Source organism: Balaenoptera ricei, chromosome 1, assembly GCF_028023285.1.
Source record: "Balaenoptera ricei isolate mBalRic1 chromosome 1, mBalRic1.hap2, whole genome shotgun sequence".
Lineage (NCBI taxonomy): Eukaryota > Metazoa > Chordata > Mammalia > Artiodactyla > Balaenopteridae > Balaenoptera > Balaenoptera ricei.
This window is the reverse complement of record NC_082639.1, coordinates 114834749-114844273: the sequence shown is the minus strand read 5'-3', so window position 1 is coordinate 114844273 and position 9525 is coordinate 114834749. Positions and strand designations below refer to the sequence as shown.

General features: G+C 48.6%; 1 pseudogene; it reads left to right on the top strand.

The window, feature by feature from the left end:
• Nucleotides 1–3788: 3788 nt before the first annotated feature.
• Nucleotides 3789–7018, top strand: LOC132365528 (proteasome subunit beta type-3-like; annotated as a pseudogene).
• Nucleotides 7019–9525: the final 2507 nt, after the last annotated feature.

Genomic DNA, 9525 nt, shown 5'->3' with positions numbered 1-9525 from the left:
GGGCAACAAACACTTATAAGTGTTTATCTAATGACACAGAAATCATTATGCCCATTTTACAGATGAGGAAACTGAGGCTTAAGAAGTTAAACAACTTGCCGAAGGTCAAACAGCTAATATCTGGCAAAACTGTTACCTGAACCTGGTGCAAGTGCCCCATGTCTTTGCATAATAACAGGCAGCCTCTCAGAAACCGTGGTCTTGATTCTCACCGGACCCCCACCAGCCCTTCCCTTCTCTAAGCAGTTTCTCTCAAATCCAGGAACAGCTGCATGCCTTTTGGGCAATTCTAAGCTCAGCTAGTTGTTGATCATTTGTGATGTGACCAGGTCACAGGCTCTTGCCTCTCCCTCTTCTGACGCAGGCCCCAGGCCCTGTGAACAGGGGAGGCAAGGAGACCCCACTCTCAGGCTGGTGCAAGTGCCGGGTCAGCGCCTGAGAGTGGGTGTCCTGTTGACTCACCCTTGTCACAGCCCTCCTAGGAGGGCACTGAGGTGTCACAGATGCTCTTGAACAAGACAGGCAGCTCTCAGCTAAGCTGCACATGGCAGCCATGACTGGTTTCCACCCAGCAAATATTGACTGAGCACACCTGTGTCTCGGCACAGCCAGGGCCCTCCTTTCCTGTCCAGTCACCATCTGCTGCAGTCACTGAGCCCCGAGGTGAGCAGCACGTGTGTGCCCTCCCTCCGCTGCTAACCCCACAGCCACTCTGCCCCATGTGGGCGCCCCACCTCTTTAGGACCTGGGCAGAGTCCATCACGGGTTGGGTCCAAAGACACAGTCTGTGTTCGCCATCTTGCTTCCAGTGCAGACACAGCTTATGCATGTTTTCTACTCAAAGTCGGTTATTTGCTCCCAGCAACAGTAGAGACAGATAAATAGCAACTTAAATAGTGCAGCGATTCCACTCTAGGAGAATCTACTCTCTTCACAAACTGAAGGCCTGGAGTGAGCTTGAGATGGAAGCTGTAAATCCATGGGTTCCCTTGGGTCCCTTGGTCCATCTCTCTGCTCCCACCCACCTTCCCTGGGGGCAGGGCTGTGTCGGGAACTGTTTGACAGCTGGCTCTTCAGGAGGACAAGGCCCTGGTCTCCAGCATTTGCCAATCCCTGTGGTGTGGATACGCCCTCCATGGCTCATTTCAAACCACCACCGTGATGACCCTGAGCACAGACTTGGGAAAAGACACGTAAAACCAGCTCTCACAGGCCAGCTCCAGGTGTTTCCAGCACATCCCTGTCTGGGGGGGAATCTAACATTTCAATCTGCAGACACATATTCATGTAGCCTTGCTCGGAAACACAGCCAACTGTCTACCAGGAGGAAAAGGCAGTCTCTTCCAAAGCAGGAGGACAACTTGTTGAGGGTGATATGCAGAGAGCACCTAAGTCATCCGAGGCAGATGGGGCAGGCTCCCAGGGGGCCATCTGAGCTGCATCTGGAAGCATCATCGGGCTTTGGGCAGGAGGGAAGGGTCTTACTCCAGGGAGTGGGAGCTGGTGTGAAGGCTGGAAGCTGATGGGGGTTCTTTCTTAGGCCCATAAGGGATGGGGAGTGACCCCTAAAGTGGGGAGGTTTTCCCAGTTATCTGTTCCTGCTGGGGCTCTCCCTCCCTTCTGTGCTCCCAATAGGAGGGTCTTAAAGGTCAGTGGGCACGTTGTCAGGGGTCATGAGTGGGGACCTATCTCTTCCCTGTGGGGAGGTTGGTGTACCCTGAGCCCGTGGGGTGGGTAGAAGGTTACGCTGGATGTTTTGCTCTGTCCAGACCCTGTTGGTTGCAAGAGAAAAGCTGAGAACTTGTCCAGCCAAGAACCACAAGGGAAACCAGTGACAAAGGAAGCCCAGCAGAAAGAGGCCGACTGATGTGGCTGGGGAGAGAGTCACCCACAAACTGAGGTTGGGCAGGAGCCATGCATGGGGGCTGGGCACAAGCCCAGGGTGGGGGCAGTCCCTCCACCAGGGGGCCTTCTCCAGCTTTAAAAGGTAACATAGCTGGCATGACTGATGGGATGGTTAAGACTAAGGTGAAAAGACCCTGTGAAAGCTGGACCATGAGACTCCCTAGGAGGACAGTTCACTGCCCCAGGAAGAAGGGCAGGTCCACCAGCCTGCAGCTCACAGACAGTGAGGGTCCCTGGGCCCTGCTGGGAGACCAGCTGAGGCTTCCTAGGCCAGCAGCCTTTGCAGTTCTGGGTTGCGGCTGGGGGTGCACGCCTGTTTGTGACACGCTTAGTGCAGGGGGAGGCGGCTGTGGTTGACCAAAGGTCACCTTGATCTCAGAGGCTGCTGAGATGCAGCCATAGGTCTTAGCATCAAAGATGGAGCCTCAGAGTGGTGAAGGGTGCAGGAAAAAGGCTCCTGAATGGCCTCAGTGTGACCCCGACAGCCGGACCCACATCACATACAGGTCCTGGGTGTGCTCTTGACACGGGAAAATCTTTGGCGTTTGTGAGTGATGGATGTTCCCACCTTTGGGTCACTTCCTCACTGACTTCCACCTCCTCTGATCTCTGGTGGTCCTGCAGACCTCTCACACTCAGGTCCCCAGGCTGGGCTCCCCTTCCTGCCCAGGGTCTCTAAAGGCCCAGCATTCTCTCCACTGGACAGCTGGGTTCCTTCTTGCCTTCACCCCTCACACCCAGTCCTTTGCCAAGTGATTCTACCGCAGCCGTGTCTCTCTATCCTGTCATCTCTGCCCTCCATCACTGCCCTGACTTAGCCCCTCATCTCTTGCCTGGATTTTACAATGTCTCCTGTCTGGCCCTGTGCCTCCAGTGTCTCCCGATAGGCCACGCTGCCCTGATTAATCCACTTAAAGCATCCTGTGATCCTGCCTCTCCCCTGTTCAAAGAGCTTCACTGATTTCCAGTTACCCACAGAATTTACTTCCGATGCCTCAGCCCGGCCTTTAGCATCATCTATGGCCCTGCTACTCGGAGTGTGGTCCTCAGACCTGAGGCTTCGGCATCACCCAGGAGCTTGTACGAAATGCAGACTCTCAGCCCACCCAGAGCTACTGAGTCAGAACCTGCTATTGAACAAGATTGCCAAATGAATCATGTGCATGTTCAAGTTGGACAATGCTGCTTTATGGTCTGGTTCTTCTTTTTAATATATGTGTAATCATGTATATATTACGTATATTATATGTATAGCATCAGTATATATATATCATCAAGTCATACATATATATGGTTTTTAAAAACATACTGAGAAGTCTGTCTCCTGCTGGCCCCAATTCCTCTCCCCAGAGGCAACCACTTCTATTATTTCTGATTTTAGTTTTTCTGTGGTTATTTCTGTGTCTCTAGGTAATGCGTCTGATGGTATTTCTGGAGTTTTCAAACTGAAACATCACCTAATGACTTCCTGTTAATCTAACAGGAAGATTTAACTCACTGATTCCCCCTCCCTCCCCAACCTGCCTCCTGTTCCACCTGCCAGTAGTTGGAATTGATGCTCACGCTGTTGGCTTTCCTCGTGTGTCTGGTGGATCCTTGGTTTTCCTCTTATGTTTAAAAAGGATCCAGGCAGCTCTGTGGGAAATCAGGCTCCACCTTAGGGTGGGGGCAGGGAGCTGACCTTTATGCTGGGGACCCCTAAATGTCAGAATAAGGAGGCTTTCCTGAGGCCCCAGTATCCACACAAGATGTCAAGTTTTCTCCAGGCCACTCATTCAGGGTTTTTGGGTTTTGTTTTTGTTTTAGAAGAGCCTTCCTGGCAGTGAGGCCCATAGCTGGTTTGCTGGAATTGTGGCAATCAGAGATCCTAGTACATAACAATCATGTCTATTGTGTCCTATAACGGAGGGGCTGTCATGGCCACAAAGGAAAGAACTGTGTGGCCATCGCTTCTGACAGGCGCTTCGGGATCCAGGCCCGGATGGTGACCACGGAAGTTCAGAAGATCTTTCCCACGGGCGACCCACTGTACATCTGCCTGGCCAGTCTTGCCACCAATGTCCAGACAGCTGCCAGGTGCCTCAAGTTCTAGCTGAACCTGTATGAGCTGAAGGAAGGTCAGCAGATCAAGCCTTACACCCTCATGAGCATGCCTCTTGTATGAGAGACGGTTTGGGCCCTACTACACTGAGCTGGTCATTGCCAGGTTGGACCCAAAGACCTCTAAGCCCTTCATTTGCTCTCTAGACCTTATTTGCTGCCCCATGGTGACAGATGACTTTGTGGTCAGTGGCACCTGCACTGAACAAATGTACGGGACATGTGAGTCTCTCTGGGAGCCCAACATGCATCGAAACCATCTCACAAGCCATGCTGCATGCTGTGGACAGGGAGGCAGTGTCAGGCATGGGAGCCATTGTCCACATCATTGAGAAGGACAAAATCACCATGAGGGGCTTCCCTGGTGGCGCAGTGGTTGAGAATCTGCCTGTTAATGCAGGGGACACGGGTTCGAGCCCTGGTCTGGGAAGATCCCACGTGCCGCGGAAGAGCTGGGCCCATGAGCCACAGTTACTGAGCCTGCGCGTCTGGAGCCTGTGCTCCGCAACAAGAGAGGCCGCGATAGTGAGAAACCCGCGCACCACGATGAAGAGTGGCCCCCGCTCGCCACAACTAGAAGAAAGCCCTCGCACAGAAACGAAGACCCAACACAGCCATAAATAAATTAATTAATTATTTTTTTTAAAAAAATCACCATGAGGACACTGAAGACCTAAATGGACTAACTCTGTTCCCAGAGTCCTTTTTTTTTTTTAAATAAAAGATTTTCTTTCACTCCTGAAAAAAAAAAAAAAAGAGCCTTTCTTTGTTGACATCCGAGAAAAAAATGCCTGGCCCCTGGATGGTCATGCCTGGGCTGGGTGAGGGTTGGGAGTTGACTATTTCGTGCCCAGACTGGTTCCCTGTTTCAGCCCTGTTCTCACCCCACCCTCCTCCCTACCTGGCCGTCTGAGTTCAGGGGCCCTGCGGTTCCTCTGGGCAGGTGGCTCCATCCTCCGCTGTGCCCCTAGGTGTGTGTTCTAGGTCACTGGTTCTCAAACTTGGCTGCACGTTGGGCTCACCTGGGTCATTAACGAAGTCCTGTCCCCTGGGCAAGACCCCAGAGATTCTGAGGTAATTGGTCTGGGGTCTGGCTCTGCCTTACTAAGCAGCCCTCTTCCTTTCCTCTCTGAGATTCCAGGCATCTCTGGTCTGCTGATTAGTTGCCTCCCTGTCTCTCTTTGATGTGATCGATACACTTAAACAAAATACATTTACTATAGTTTTAATGTTCCAGGGAAGGAGAGGACACACATGCATTTACTTGGTTCATGAACAGCTTGAACAAGAAGTGCAAAACCTCATTTCAGTCTACGTGTCCAACTTCATCTCCAGCCTCCCCTTTGCACTCTGTAATTTAGCAAATACAAACAAACTCCAAAATCATTCCCTTTCACCCATCTGCACGCCGCTCTTTCCCACATCTGTGACGTCACTCATGCTGCTCCGCTGGTAACGTCTAAGCCCAGAGACGAGCTGTGGATCAGCCTCTGCATCTCCTGATCTTCCCTCTCCTCTGAAACGGCTCCAACAGTTTCAAGCTCCTCATTCTCACACAGCCACAAGCAGAGGCAAGAGCCAGTGGGCAGCGAGGGGCAGGAGTTTCTCCTCTCCCTCCTTCCTCTTGTCAGGTGGAAGTCATTCTCAGAAGCTCTCAGGAAACTTTTCTTACCTATCATTGGCCAGAACAGGGCCACATGCCCACCACCAGAGAGCAGGGGAATATCCCCACCTACATCCCTGATCCAGGTATCTCGTCTTGACAGCAGAAGCAGTCAGGGCTCTGTTAGTAAGAAGAGGGGAGGCTCTGGGGGAGGAAGTGGATGGTGTTGATCACAGTATTTTATTTCTCCATTCCTTCTGTGTCCTCTTTGGGGAACTAGTTATCTACATGTTTGATCCCCATTGTCAGTCCATTTTGCTCTAATTGCTTCCCTCTTGTCTTCTATGTTATTTTCTCATCGTGTTTCCGATGGAGTTTTCTGTAGTGTTGATTCTGTTCTTTGTATTTTAAGTTCTGCAAAAGAATTAATTTTCTCCTCAATTATTTTATTTGCTGCTCCATCCTCCAACCCCCTTCATATTCTGATATTTTAATTCATCTTTCACCTCTGAGTTCATCAATCTTTTGCACACTGTTGTTTCTTTCCTTTATTTTGGAGGACCAAATATTTGGGTAGGTCTCTGTTAGTTGTTTTTTTTTTTTTCTGCTTTTTCATCTTTGATTGGAGTCTTTCTATTTGTTCTGCTATTTGCCTCAGCAAACCTGTGTATTTGGATTCCTTTTGACTTTGCTTTCTGTCAGGACCCTGAAGTCTGAGCACATGAGTTAGAGAACTAGATGTGATGCCTTGTATTCTTTGCTTGGTCTCTCAGCTGCCTGGGGAGGGCAGGAAGAGAGCATGGGCTCTGGGCATTGGGAGCTGGAGAACCCTGTGTGCTCCACGTGCTCCAGTTCTGTGAAAACCACAGAGAAACAGTTTCCTCCGAGTGGGGTCTTCCTGTTCCACGAGGAGCGCCCTGTGGGATTCCATTCCCTTCCCCTCCACCCCTTCTGACTGGGCCGGCCATGTGGTGTGGTATCGTGTGGTTCATGAGCTTTCTGTCCCCTCACCCCTCCTGCCCCTTTGTCTGCTGCCTTTCCCATCTGGGTCCATTGCTCCTGGAATGGTGTTTCTCAAACTGGGGTGCTTTGTAGTCTCGGGGTCCTGCAGGTGCTCTGTTAGAATGTTTACATTTCATGCTTTGATTTCAATAATAATCTGACAGTTAATAATCTGGTAATTCATTCTGTGCATATTTGGATCCTGCAGGTGCCCACCTTACAGCAAAGGCATTTTCAGGGCTGCGTTTGCTTTTGTGTTACAGCATCTTCACAGGGGGACCAGAGAACGGCACAGAGCATCGTTCTGATGGGGACCACCTGGTGCATGGTTTATGTGGAGGAGACAGGTGGGAGGACCGGCCATCAGGCAGGACAGGGCAGAGTGACAATAACAACCTGTGCTTTTGATGCCGGCACCGCTCTGAGTGCTGTGAGTGTGTTAAGTCAGTGACTCTGCCGACAGCTCTGTGAGGAAAGACCCTGACTACTGCCCTCTTACAGCTGAGGAGACGGAGGCACTGGGAGATCAAGGCCCTGCTCAAGGGTCTGCAGCCGGTAAGTGGACTGAGGGTTTGACACGGGCAGCTGGGCCCCAAAGCCTAATTTCTTACCCATTAAGCTGTAAGGCTCACGTACGTTCACCCAAAGGTTAATTCAGCTAAAAACAGTTTGCTGAAAGACAGTTTAGAGAAAAATCCATTTTCTAAATGGGTAAACTACTGAACAACCAATTTGCTGAATTTGATAAATTTATAAAATATTTATTTCTATCAATTCTTGATAAAATTTACAATGCTTTGAGTCAGATGGGTTACCAGAGCCTGTGAGGACTTTGGGGAGCAAAGCCCCCCGAGATCTGGCTTCAGACTGCCTCCCTGGCCTCAGGCCCCCTCCCTCTTCCTGTCAGTCTCCTCATCTCTCTGCCCCCCAGTCTCCCCTCTCAGGCCATCTTGTGAACTGACTTCTCTTTCTGTCTCCAGCAGGGAGCTGGGTAGAGAGACATGGAACATTGCTTTAGGTGCTCTTAGGAAGAAATAATGAAACCTGTCTACTAAAATGACAGAAATCTTCAAAAGCTGTTAAACCATTTATCCAAAATGAATTGCTTTAAACTTTATACATAGTTAAAAGAAAGAAGTTTCTGGTACATGGATAGATTTGATAATTTCGATGACTTGATCGATCATTCACTGAATTGGCATTTGGCAAATTGACCGCCTTCCGCCCCTCAGCACCTCTCAAACAGGCACGTGATGTTCAAAAGTTCCTGCCCTATAACTGTGAGGGGCGTATCTGACTTGTAAGCAGAGGTATGGGATTCTATCTCTGTAGCACCAACTTATAAAAGTTTATTAGCAGTAATGTAGTAAATAACCACTATAGGTGCAAATACCCAATGAACAACTTTCTTGTATGATTCCAGTAATAAGTAGATCAGTATTTATTCAATGGAGATTTCAAGAACGGTGCAATGTTATTTTTTTCAGGTCAATGAAGCAATTTACAGATGTATCAATTGTCACCTGGTTGAGTTTTGGTTAAAATGAGCTTGACTATTTTGAATTAGTGAACAAAGACTTTAATCAAATGTTGTACAACAAATGTATATGAGGTAGCATTCTTTGTTTTAAAGTTTAAAAGTAAATTAAACATATAACCTGATGTGAAGCTACAGTTTTTTCCTCCTAACCCCAGCATCAATGATTTAATTTCAGGAAAACAAAAACACCCATCTCATTACATTGGACTTGTGCTTGTCTTTTCTCCCTCAGACTCCCAGAAGAGGAATACATTCCAAGAGGGAGAAAGTATGAAGACTCTGGGGTCACCAGACCTCAGAGCATGTTCTACTCTCTGTTTGGGGTGTCCTTTCTTTTTAATTCTCACAACAGCCCTATGAAGTAGATACAATTATTATCTATACTATAGAAAGGCTACAAAAATTAAGTAAGCTGTCCAGGGTCACACAGCCAGTGTGTGGTGAAGTCCACTGCAGTGTAAGTTCCTTGAGGGCAGGGGCTTATCTTATTTTTCACTGAGCCTTCCCCCCATCACCAGCACCTACTAGGCACTCAGTCCGAATGTGATGGTTGAATGCTGAGCTAGTGAGAAACTGAGAAGGAAGATACTGTTCAGAGGAGAACCCCATGTGAGCAAGCAGAGGTCAGGAGGGCATTGGTGGGATGGGGCAGCTGAACTGGTAATTGCACCTCTTTTTTTTTTTTTAATTTTATTGGAGTATAGTTGATTTACAATGTGTTAGTTTCAGGTGTACAGCAAAGTCAATCAGTTATACATACACATATATCCACTCTTTTTTAGATTCTTTTCCCATATAGGCCATTACAGAGTATTGAGTAGAGTTCCTTGTGCTATACAGTAGGTCCTTATTAGTTACATATTTTATATATAGTAGTGTGTATACGTCAATCCCAGCCTCCCAGTTTATCCTTCCCTCCCGTCCCCCGCAGTGGAAACCATAAGTTTGTTTTCTACATCTGTGACTCTATTTCTGTTTTGTAAATAAGCTCATTTGTACCATTTTTTTAGATGCCCCATATATGCGATATCATATGATCTTTGTCTTTGTCTGACTGCACCTCCTTTTTTTTTTTTTTAAATCTGTCTTTTTTTTTTTTAATTATTTATTTATTTATTTATTTATTTGGCTGTGTTGGGTCTTCGTTTCTGTGTGAGGGCTTCCTCTAGTTGCGGCAAGCGGGGGCCACTCTTCATTGCGGTGCGTGGGCCTCTCACTATCATGGCCTCTCTTGTTGCAGAGCACAGGCTCCAGACGCGCAGGCTCAGTAGTTGTGGCTCACGGGCCTAGTTGCTCCGCGGCATGTGGGATCTTCCCAGACCAGGGCTCGAACCCGTGTCCCCTGCATAAGCAGGCAGATTCCCAACCACTGCGC